The sequence below is a fragment of the Dermacentor variabilis genome, chromosome 3 (genome assembly GCF_050947875.1).
Source record: "Dermacentor variabilis isolate Ectoservices chromosome 3, ASM5094787v1, whole genome shotgun sequence".
Lineage (NCBI taxonomy): Eukaryota > Metazoa > Arthropoda > Arachnida > Ixodida > Ixodidae > Dermacentor > Dermacentor variabilis.
The window spans coordinates 236,114,279-236,126,622 of NC_134570.1; positions in this window are offsets into that span (position 1 = coordinate 236,114,279).

A 12,344-nucleotide genomic window follows, 5' to 3' on the forward strand; every position below is an offset into this window, starting at 1 on the left:
AAGTTGCTTAGCACAAATCCATGCGCGTGAGCTGAAAGGAGCAGCAAGGGCATGCTTAGCACGTGGTTTGGTAGAAATCAACGTGCGCGCTATGCCAAAAGCAGCATGTGCATGCGTAACTTGTGGTTTGGCAGAAAATAACGTCCGCGTCTACCAAAAGATGGATGTGCATGCTTAACGAGTGGTTTACCACAAATTAATGCGCGTTCGCTGAAAAGAGCAGCATGGGCGTGCTTCGCACGTCGTTTGGCAGAAATCCACGCGCGCGCTCTGCCAAAATCAGCATGTGCATGCTTATCTTGTGGTTTCGCAGAAAACAACGTCCGCGTCTACCAAAAGATGCACGTGCATACTTAACAAGTGGTTTACCACACATCGATGGGTGTGTGCTGAAAAGAGCACCATGGGCGTGCTTGGCACGTCGTTTGGTAGAAATCCACATGCGCGCTCACCCAAAAGCAGCATGTGCATGCATAACTTGTGGTTTGGCAGAAAACAACGTGCACTTCTACGGAAAGATGCATGTGCATGCTTAACAAGTGGTTTGGCACAAATACATGCGCGTGTGCTGAAAAAAGCAGCAAGGGAGTGCTTAGCACGTGGTTTTGTAGAAATCCACTTGCGCGCTCTGCCAAAAGCACCGTGTGCATTCTTAGCTTGTGGTTTGGCAGAAAACAACGTGCGCGTCTACCGATAGATGCATGTGCATGCTTAGCAAGTGGTTTACCACAAATCGATGCGCGTGTGCTGAAAAGAGCACCATGGGCGTGCTTGGCACGTCGTTTGGTAGAAATCCACATGCGCGCTCACCCAAAAGCAGCATGTGCATGCATAACTTGTGGTTTGGCAGAAAACAACGTGCGCTTCTACGGAAAGATGCATGTGCATGCTTAACAAGTGGTTTGGCACAAATCCATGCGCGTGTGCTGAAAAGAGCAGCATGGGCGCGCTTAGAAGGTGGTTTGGTAGAAATCCACACGCGCGCTCTGCCAAAAGCAGCATGTGCGAACATAACTTGTGGTTTGGCAGAAGACAACGTCCGTGTCTACCAAAGATGCATGTGCATGCATAACAAGTGGTTTGGCACAGATCCATGCGCGTGTGCTGAAAAGAGTAGCATGGGCGTGTTTGGCACGTCGCTTGGCAGAAATCTACGTGCGTGCTCTGCCAAAAGCTGCATGTGCATGCTTAGCTTGTGGTTTGGCAGAAAATAACGTGCGCGTCTAACGAAAGATACGTGTGCATGCTTAACAAGTTGTTTAGCACAAATCCATGCGCGTGTGCTGAAAAGAGCAGCAAGGGCATGCTTAGCACGTGGTTTGGTAGAAATCAACGTGCGCGCTATGCCAAAAGCAGCATGTGCATGTGTAACTTGTGGTTTGGCAGAAAACAACGTCCGTGTCTACCAAAGATGCATGTGCATGCTTAACAAGTGGTTTGGCACAGATCCATGCGCGTGTGCTGAAAAGAGTAGCATGGGCGTGTTTGGCACGTCGCTTGGCAGAAATCCACGTGCGTGCTCAGCCAAAAGCTGCATGTGCATGCTTAGCTTGTGGTTTGGCAGAAAACAACGTGCGCGTCCAACAAAAGATGCATGTGCATGCTTAACAAGCGGTTTACGACAAATCGATGCGCGTGTGCTGAAAAGAGCAGCATGGGCGTGCTTGGCACGTCGTTTGGCAAAAATCCGCCTGCGCGCTCTGCCGAAAGCTGCATGTGCATGCTCAGCTTGTGGTTTGGCAGAAAACAACGTGCACTTCTACGGAAAGATGCATGTGCATGCTTAACAAGTGGTTTGGCACAAATACATGCGCGTGTACTGAAAAAAGCAGCAAGGGAGTGCTTAGCACGTGGTTTTGTAGAAATCCACTTGCGCGCTCTGCCAAAAGCACCGTGTGCATTCTTAGCTTGTGGTTTGGCAGAAAACAACGTGCGCGTCTACCGATAGATGCATGTGCATGCTTAGCAAGTGGTTTACCACAAATCGATGCGCGTGTGCTGAAAAGAGCACCATGGGCGTGCTTGGCACGTCGTTTGGTAGAAATCCACATGCGCGCTCACCCAAAAGCAGCATGTGCATGCATAACTTGTGGTTTGGCAAAAAAACAACGTGCGCTTCTACGGAAAGATGCATGTGCTTGCTTAACAAGTGGTTTGGCACAAATCCATGCGCGTGTGCTGAAAAGAGCAGCAAGGGCGTGCTTAGCAAGTGGTTTTGTAGAAATTCACTTGCGCGCTCTGACAAAAGCAGCATGTGCATGCTTAACAAGTGGTTTGGCAGAAAACAACGTGCGCTTCTACGGAAAGATGCATGTGCTTGCTTAACAAGTGGTTTGGCACAAATCCATGCGCGTGTGCTGAAAAGAGCAGCAAGGGCGTGCTTAGCACGTGGTTTGGTAGAAACCCACATGCGCGCTCTGCCATATGCAGCATGTGCATGCTTGGCTTTTGGTTTGGCAGAAAGCAACGTGCGCGTCTACCGAAAGATGCATGTGCATGCTTAACAAGTGGTTTTGCACAAATCGATGCGCGTGTGTTGAAAAGAGCAGCATGGGCGTGCTTAGCATGTGGTTTGGTAGAAATCCACATGCGCGCTCTGCCAAAAGCAGCATGTGCGTGCATAACTTGTGGTTTGGCAGAAGACAACGTCCGTGTCTACCAAAGATGCATGTGCATGCGTAACAAGTGGTTTGGCACAGATCCATGCGCGTGTGCTGAAAAGAGTAGCATGGGCGTGTTTGGCACGTCGCTTGGCAGAAATCCACGTGCGTGCTCTGCCAAAAGCTGCATGTGCATGCTTAGCTTGTGGTTTGGCAGAAAACAACGTGCGCGGCTAACGAAACATAAGTGTGCATGCTTAACAAGTTGTTTAGCACAAATCCATGCGCGTGTGCTGAAAAGAGCAGCAAGGGCATGCTTAGCACGTGGTTTGGTAAAAATCAACGTGCGCGCTATGCCAAAAGCAGCATGTGCATGCGTAACTTGTGGTTTGGCAGAAAACAACGTCCGCGTCTGCCAAAAGATGCATGTGCATGCTTAACAAGTGGTCTACCACAAATCGATGCGCGTGTGCTGAAAAGAGCAGCATGGGCGTGCTTGGCTCGTCGTTTGGCAGAAATCCACGTGCGCGCTCTGTCAAATGCTGCATGTGCATGCTTAGCTTGTGGTTTGGCAGAAAAGAACGTGCGCGTCTACCAAAAGATGCATGTGCATGCTTAACAAGTGGTTTACCACAAATCAATGCGCGTGTGCTGAAAAGAGCAGAATGGGCGTGCTTAGCACGTGGTTTGGTAGAAACCCACATGCGCGCTCTGCCATATGCAGCATGTGCATTCTTGGCTTGTGGTTTGGCAGAAAATAACGTGCCCGACTACCGAAAGATGCATGTGCATGCTTAACAAGTGGTTTTGCACAAATCGATGCGCGTATGTTGAAAAGAGCAGCATGGGCGTGCTTAGCACGTGGTTTGGTAGAAATCCACATGCGCGCTCTGCCAAAAGCAGCATGTGCGTGCATAACTTGTGGTTTGGCAGAAGACAACGTCCATGTCTACCAAAGTTGCATGTGCATGCTTAACAAGTGGTTTTGCACAGATCCATGCGCGTGTGCTGAAAAGAGTAGCATGGGCGTGTTTGGCACGTCGCTTGGCAGAAATCCACGTGCGTGCTCTGCGAAAAGCTGCATGTGCATGCTTAGCTTGTGGTTTGGCAGAAAAGAACGTGCGCGTCTACCAAAAGATGCACGTGCATGCTTAACAAGTGGTTTAACACAAATCAATGCGCGTGTGCTGAAAAGAGCAGCATGGGCGTGCATAGCACGTGGTTTGGTAGAAATCGACGTGCGCGCTCTGCCATATGCAGCATGTGCATGCTTAGCTTGTGGTTTGGCAGAAAACAACGTGCGCGTCTAACGAAAGATGCATGTGCATACTTAACAAATTGTTTGGCACAAATCTATGCGCGTGTGCTGAAAAGAGCAGCAAGGGCGTGCTTAGCACGTGGTTTTGTAGAAATCCACTTGCGCGCTCTGCCAAAAGCACCGTGTGCATAGTTAGCTTGTGGTTTGGCAGAAAACAACGTGCGCGTCTACCGATAGATGCATGGGCATGCTTAGCAAGTGGTTTACCACAAATCGATGCGCGTGTGCTGAAAAGAGCACCATGGGCGTGCTTGGCACGTCGTTTGGTAGAAATCCACATGCGCGCTCACCCAAAAGCAGCATGTGCATCCATAACTTGTGGTTTGGCAGAAAACAACGTGCGCTTCTACGGAAAGATGCATGTGCATGCTTAACAAGTGGTTTGGCACAAATCCATGCGCGTGTGCTTAAAAGAGCAGCATGGGCGTACTTAGCACGTCGTTTGGTAGAAATCTACATGCGCGCTCACCCAAAAGCAGCATGTGCATGCATAACCTGTGGTTTGGCAGAAAACAACGTGCGCTTCTACGGAAAGATGCATGTGCATGCTCAACAAGTCGTTTGGCACAAATCCATGCGCGTGTGCTGAAAAGAGCAGCAAGGGCGTGCTTAGCACGTGGTTTTGTGGAAATCCACTTGCGCGCTCTGCCAAAAGCACCGTGTGCATACTTAGCTTGTGGTTTGGCAGAAAACAACGTGCGCGTCTACCGATAGATGCATGTGCATGCTTAGCAAGTGGTTTACCACAAATCGATGCGCGTGTGCTGAAAAGAGCACCATGGGCGTGCTTGGCACGTCGTTTGGTAGAAATCCACATGCGCGCTCACCCAAAAGCAGCATGTGCATCCATAACTTGTGGTTTGGCAGAAAACAACGTGCGCTTCTACGGAAAGATGCATGTGCATGCTTAACAAGTGGTTTGGCACAAATCCATGCGCGTGTGCTTAAAAGAGCAGCATGGGCGTGCTTAGCACGTCGTTTGGTAGAAATCTACATGCGCGCTCACCCAAAAGCAGCATGTGCATGCATAACCTGTGGTTTGGCAGAAAACAACGTGCGCTTCTACGGAAAGATGCATGTGCATGCTCAACAAGTGGTTTGGCACAAATCCATGCGCGTGTGCTGAAAAGAGCAGCAAGGGCGTGCTTAGCACGTGGTTTGGTAGAAACCCACATGCGCGCTCTGCCATATGCAGCATGTGCATTCTTGGCTTGTGGTTTGGCAGAAAACAACGTGCGCGTCTACCAAAAGATGCATGTGCATGCTTAACAAGTGGTTTTGCACAAATCGATGCGCGTGTGTTGAAAAGAGCAGTTGGGCGTGCTTAGCTCGTGGTTTGGCAGAAATCCACATGCGCGCTCTGCCAAAAGCAGCATGTGCGTGCTTAGCTTGTGGTTTGGCAGAAAAGAACATGCGCGTCTACCAAAAGATGTATGTGCATGCTTAACAAGTGGTTAACCACAAATCAATGCGCGTGTGCTGAAAAGAGCAGCAAGGGCGTGCTTAGCACCTGGTTTTGTAGAAATCCACTTGCGCGCTCTGCCAAAAGCACCGTGTGCATGCTTAGCTTGTGGTTTGGCAGAAAACAACGTGCGCGTCTACCGATAGATGCATGTGCATGCTTAGCAAGTGGTTACCACAAATGGATGCGCGTGTGCTGAAAAGAGCACCATGGGCGTGCTTGGCACGTCGTTTGGTAGAAATCCACATGCGCGCTCACCCAAAAGCAGCATGGGCATGCATAACTTGTGGTTTGGCAGAAAACAACGTGCGCTTCTACGGAAAGCTGCATGCGCATGCTTAACAAGTGGTTTGGCACAAATCCATGCGCGTGTGCTAAAAAGAGCAGCAAGGGCGTGCTTAGCACGTGGTTTGGTAGAAATCCACGTGCGCGCTATGCCAAAAGCAGCATGTGCATGCGTAACTTGTGGTTTGGCAGAAAACAACGTCCGCGTCTACCAAAAGATGCATGTGCATGCTTAACAAGTGGTCTACCACAAACCGATGCGCGTGTGCTGAAAAGAGCAGCATGGGCGTGCTTGGCTCGTCGTTTGGCCGAAATCCACGTGCGCGCTCTGCCAAAAGCTGCATGTGCATGCTTAGCTTGTGGTTTGGCAGAAAAGAACGTGCGCGTCTACCAAAAGATGCATGTGCATGCTTAACAAGTGGTTTACCACAAATCAATGCGCGTGTGCTGAAAAGAGCAGAATGGGCGTGCTTAGCACGTGGTTTGGTAGAAACCCACATGCGCGCTCTGCCATATGCAGCATGTGCATTCTTGGCTTGTGGTTTGGCAGAAAACAACGTGCCCGTCTACCGAAAATGCATGTGCATGCTTAACAAGTGGTTTTGCACAAATCGATGCCCGTGTGTTGAAAAGAGCAGCATGGGCGCGCTTAGCACGTGGTTTGGTAGAAATCCACATGCGCGCTCTGCCAAAACCAGCATGTGCGTGCATAACTTGTGGTTTGGCAGAAGACAACGTTCATGTCTACCAAAGATGCATGTGCATGCTTAACAAGTGGTTTGGCACAGATCCATGCGCGCGTGCTGAAAAGAGTAGCATGGGCGTGTTTGGCACGTCGCTTGGCAGAAATCCACGTGCGTGCTCTGCGAAAAGCTGCATGTGCATGCTTAGCTTGTGGTTTGGCAGAAAAGTACGTGCGCGTCTACCAAAAGATGCATGTGCATGCTTAACAAGTGGTTTAACACAAATCAATGCGCGTGTGCTGAAAAGAGCAGCATGGGCGTGCATAGCACGTGGTTTGGTAGAAATCGACGTGCGCGCTCTGCCAAAAGCGGCATGTGCATGCATAACTTGTGGTTTGGCAGAAAACAACGTCCGCTTCTACCAAAAGATGCATGTGCATGCTTAACAAGTGGTTTACCACAAATCTATGCGCGTGTGCTGAAAAGAGCAGCAAGGGCGTGCTTAGCACGCGGTTTTGTAGAAATCCACTTGCGCGCTCTGCCAAAAGCACCGTGTGCATGCTAAGCATGTGGTTTGGCAGAAAACAACGTGTGCGTCTACCGATAGGTGCATGTGCATGCTTAGCAAGTGGTTTACAATAAATCGATGCGCGTGTGCTGAAAAGAGCACCATGGGCGTGCTTGGCACGTCATTTGGTAGAAATCCACATGCGCGCTCACCCAAAAGCAGCATGTGCATGCATAACTTGTGGTTTGGCAGAAAACGTGCGCTTCTACGGAAAGAAGCATGTGCATGCTTAACAAGTGGTTTGGCACAAATCCATGTGCGTGTGCTAAAAAAGAGCATCAAGGGCGTGCTTAGCACGTGGTTTGGTAGAAATCCACGTGCGCGCTCTGCCATATGCAGCATGTGCATGCTTAACTTGTGGTTTGGCAGAAAACAACGTGCGCGTCTAACGAAAGATGCATGTGCATGCTTAACAAATTGTTTGGCACAAATCTATGCGCGTGTGCTGAAAAGAGCAGCAAGGGCGTGCTTAGCACGTGGTTTTGTAGAAATCCACTTGCGCGCTCTGCCAAAAGCACCCTGTGCATGCTTAGCTTGTGGTTCGGCAGAAAACAACGTGCGCGTCTACCGATAGATGCATGTGCATGCTTAGCAAGTGGTTTACCATAAATCGATGCGCGTGTGCTGAAAAGAGCACCATGGGCGTGCTTGGCACGTCGTTTGGTAGAAATCCACATGCACGCTCACCCAAAAGCAGCATGTGCATGCATAACTTGTGGTTTGGTAGAAAACAACGTGCGCTTCTACGGAAAGATGCATGTGCATGCTTAAGAAGTGGTTTGGCACAAATCGATGCGCGTGTGCTTAAAAGAGCAGCGTGGGCGTGCTTAGCACGTCGTTTGGTAGAAATCCACATGCGCGCTCTGCCATATGCAGCATGTGCATTCTTGGCTTGTGGTTTGGCAGAAAACAACGTGCGCGTCTACCAAAAGATGCATGTGCATGCTTAACAAGTGGTTTTGCACAAATCGATGCGCGTGTGTTGAAAAGAGCAGTTGGGCGTGCTTAGCTCGTGGTTTGGCAGAAATCCACATGCGCGCTCTGCCAAAAGCAGCATGTGCGTGCTTAGCTTGTGGTTTGGCAGAAAACAACGTGCGCGTCTACCAAAAGATGCATGTGCATGCTTAACAAGTGGTTTTGCACAAATCGATGCGCGTGTGTTGAAAAGAGCAGTTGGGCGTGCTTAGCTCGTGGTTTGGCAGAAATCCACATGCGCGCTCTGCCAAAAGCAGCATGTGCGTGCTTAGCTTGTGGTTTGGCAGAAAAGAACGTGCGCGTCTACCAAAAGATGTATGTGCATGCTTAACAAGTGGTTAACCACAAATCAATGCGCGTGTGCTGAAAAGAGCAGCAAGGGCGTGCTTAGCACCTGGTTTTGTAGAAATCCACTTGCGCGCTCTGCCAAAAGCACCGTGTGCATGCTTAGCTTGTGGTTTGGGAGAAAACAACGTGCGCGTCTAACGAAAGATACGTGTGCATGCTTAACAAGTTCTTTGGCACAAATCCGTGCGCGTGTGGTGAAAAGAGCAGCAAGGGCGTGCCATGCACGTGGTTTAGTAGAAATCCACGTGCACGCTCTGCCAAAAGCTGCATGTGCATGCTGAGCTGGTGGTTTGGCAGAAAACAACGTGCGCGTCTACCAAAAGATGCACGTGCATGCTTAACATGTCGTTCACCTCAAATCGATGCGCGTGTGCTGAAAAAAGTTGCATGGACGTGCTTAGTACGTGGTTTGGTAGAAATCCACGTGCGCGCTCTGCCAAAAGCACCATGTGCATGCATAACTTGTGGTTTCGCAGAAAACAACGTCCGCGTCTACCAAAAGATGCACGTGCATACTTAACAAGTGGTTTACCACACATCGATGCGCGTGTGCTCTCAAGGGTAGCATGGGCATGCTTGGCACGTCGCTTGGCAGAAATCCACGTGCGCGCTCTGCCAAAAGCTGCATGTGCATGCTTAGCTTGTGGTTTGGCAGAAAACAACGTGCGCGTCTAACGAAAGATGCTTGTGCATGCTTAACAAATTGTTTGGCACAAATCTATGCGCGTGTGCTGAAAAGAGCAGCAAGGGCGTGCTTAGCACGTGGTTTTGTAGAAATTCACTTGCGCGCTCTGCCAAAAGCAGCATGTGCATGCTTAACAAGTGGTTTGGCACAAATCGATGCGCGTGTGCTGAAAAGAGCAGCATGGGCGTGCTTAGCACGTCGTTTGGTAGAAATCCACATGCGCGCTCACCCAAAAGCAGCATGTGCATGCATAACTTGTGGTTTGGCAGAAAACGTGCGCTTCTACGGAAAGAAGCATGTGCATGCTTAACAAGTGGTTTGGCACAAATACATGTGCGTGTGCTAAAAAAGAGCATCAAGGGCGTGCTTAGCACGTGGTTTGGTAGAAATCCACGTGCGCGCTCTGCCATATGCAGCATGTGCATGCTTAGCTTGTGGTTTGGCAGAAAACAACGTGCGCGTCTAACGAAAGATGCATGTGCATGCTTAACAAATTCTTTGGCACAAATCTATGCGCGTGTGCTGAAAAGAGCAGCAAGGGCGTGCTTAGCACGTGTTTTTGTAGAAATCCACTTGCGCGCTCTGCCAAAAGCACCCTGTGCATGCTTAGCTTGTGGTTTGGCAGAAAACAACGTGCGCGTCTACCGATAGATGCATGTGCATGCTTAGCAAGTGGTTCACCATAAATCGATGCGCGTGTGCTGAAAAGAGCACCATGGGCGTGCTTGGCACGTCGTTTGGTAGAAATCCACATGCGCGCTCACCCAAAAGCAGCATGTGCATGCATAGCTTGTGGTTTGGTAGAAAACAACGTGCGCTTCTACGGAAAGATGCATGTGCATGCTTAACAAGTGGTTTGGCACAAATCCATGCGCGTGTGCCAAAAAGAGCATCAAGGGCGTGCTTAGCACGTGGTTTGGTAGAAATCCACGTGCGCGCTGTGCCATATGCAGCATGTGCATGCTTAGCTTGTGGTTTGGCAGAAAACAACGTGCGCGTCTAACGAAAGATGCATGTGCATACTTAACAAATTGTTTGGCACAAATCTATGCGCGTGTGCTGAAAAGAGCAGCAAGGGCGTGCTTAGCACGTGGTTTTGTAGAAATCCACTTGCGCGCTCTGCCAAAAGCACCGTGTGCATACTTAGCTTGTGGTTTGGCAGAAAACAACGTGGGCGTCTACCGATAGATGCATGTGCATGCTTAGCAAGTGGTTTACCACAAATCGATGCGCGTGTGCTGAAAAGAGCACCATGGGCGTGCTTGGCACGTCGTTTGGTAGAAATCCACATGCGCGCTCACCCAAAAGCAGCATGTGCATCCATAACTTGTGGTTTGGCAGAAAACAACGTGCGCTTCTACGGAAAGATGCATGTGCATGCTTAACAAGTGGTTTGGCACAAATCCATGCGCGTGTGCTTAAAAGAGCAGCATGGGCGTGCTTAGCACGTCGTTTGGTAGAAATCTACATGCGCGCTCACCCAAAAGCAGCATGTGCATGCATAACCTGTGGTTTGGCAGAAAACAACGTGCGCTTCTACGGAAAGATGCATGTGCATGCTCAACAAGTGGTTTGGCACAAATCCATGCGCGTGTGCTGAAAAGAGCAGCAAGGGCGTGCTTAGCACGTCGTTTGGTAGAAACCCACATGCGCGCTCTGCCATATGCAGCATGTGCATTCTTGGCTTGTGGTTTGGCAGAAAACAACGTGCGCGTCTACCAAAAGATGCATGTGCATGCTTAACAAGTGGTTTTGCACAAATCGATGCGCGTGTGTGGAAAAGAGCAGTTGGGCGTGCTTAGCTCGTGGTTTGGCAGAAATCCACATGCGCGCTCTGCCAAAAGCAGCATGTGCGTGCATAACTTGTGGTTTGGCAGAAGACAACGTTCATGTCTACCAAAGATGCATGTGCATGCTTAACAAGTGGTTTGGCACAGATCCATGCGCGCGTGCTGAAAAGAGTAGCATGGGCGTGTTTGGCACGTCGCTTGGCAGAAATCCACGTGCGTGCTCTGCGAAAAGCTGCATGTGCATGCTTAGCTTGTGGTTTGGCAGAAAAGTACGTGCGCGTCTACCAAAAGATGCATGTGCATGCTTAACAAGTGGTTTAACACAAATCAATGCGCGTGTGCTGAAAAGAGCAGCATGGGCGTGCATAGCACGTGGTTTGGTAGAAATCGACGTGCGCGCTCTGCCAAAAGCGGCATGTGCATGCATAACTTGTGGTTTGGCAGAAAACAACGTCCGCTTCTACCAAAAGATGCATGTGCATGCTTAACAAGTGGTTTACCACAAATCTATGCGCGTGTGCTGAAAAGAGCAGCAAGGGCGTGCTTAGCACGCGGTTTTGTAGAAATCCATTTGCGCGCTCTGCCAAAAGCACCGTGTGCATGCTAAGCATGTGGTTTGGCAGAAAACAACGTGTGCGTCTACCGATAGATGCATGTGCATGCTTAGCAAGTGGTTTACAATAAATCGATGCGCGTGTGCTGAAAAGAGCACCATGGGCGTGCTTGGCACGTCGTTTGGTAGAAATCCACATGCGCGCTCACCCAAAAGCAGCATGTGCATGCATAACTTGTGGTTTGGCAGAAAACGTGCGCTTCTACGGAAAGAAGCATGTGCATGCTTAACAAGTGGTTTGGCACAAATCCATGTGCGTGTGCTAAAAAAGAGCATCAAGGGCGTGCTTAGCACGTGGTTTGGTAGAAATCCACGTGCGCGCTCTGCCATATGCAGCATGTGCATGCTTAGCTTGTGGTTTGGCAGAAAACAACGTGCGCGTCTAACGAAAGATGCATGTGCATGCTTAACAAATTGTTTGGCACAAATCTATGCGCGTGTGCTGAAAAGAGCAGCAAGGGCGTGCTTAGCACGTGGTTTTGTAGAAATCCACTTGCGCGCTCTGCCAAAAGCACCCTGTGCATGCTTAGCTTGTGGTTCGGCAGAAAACAACGTGCGCGTCTACCGATAGATGCATGTGCATGCTTAGCAAGTGGTTTACCATAAATCGATGCGCGTGTGCTGAAAAGAGCACCATGACCGTGCTTGGCACGTCGTTTGGTAGAAATCCACATGCACGCTCACCCAAAAGCAGCATGTGCATGCATAACTTGTGGTTTGGTAGAAAACAACGTGCGCTTCTACGGAAAGATGCATGTGCATGCTTAACAAGTGGTTTGGCACAAATCCATGCGCGTGTGCTAAAAAGAGCAGCAAGGGCGTGCTTAGCACGTGGTTTGGTAGAAATCCACGTGCGCGCTCTGCCAAAAGCAGCATGTGCATGCTTAAGAAGTGGTTTGGCACAAATCGATGCGCGTGTGCTTAAAAGAGCAGCATGGGCGTGCTTAGCACGTCGTTTGGTAGAAATCCACATGCGCGCTCACCCAAAAGCAGCATGTGCATGCATAACCTGTGGTT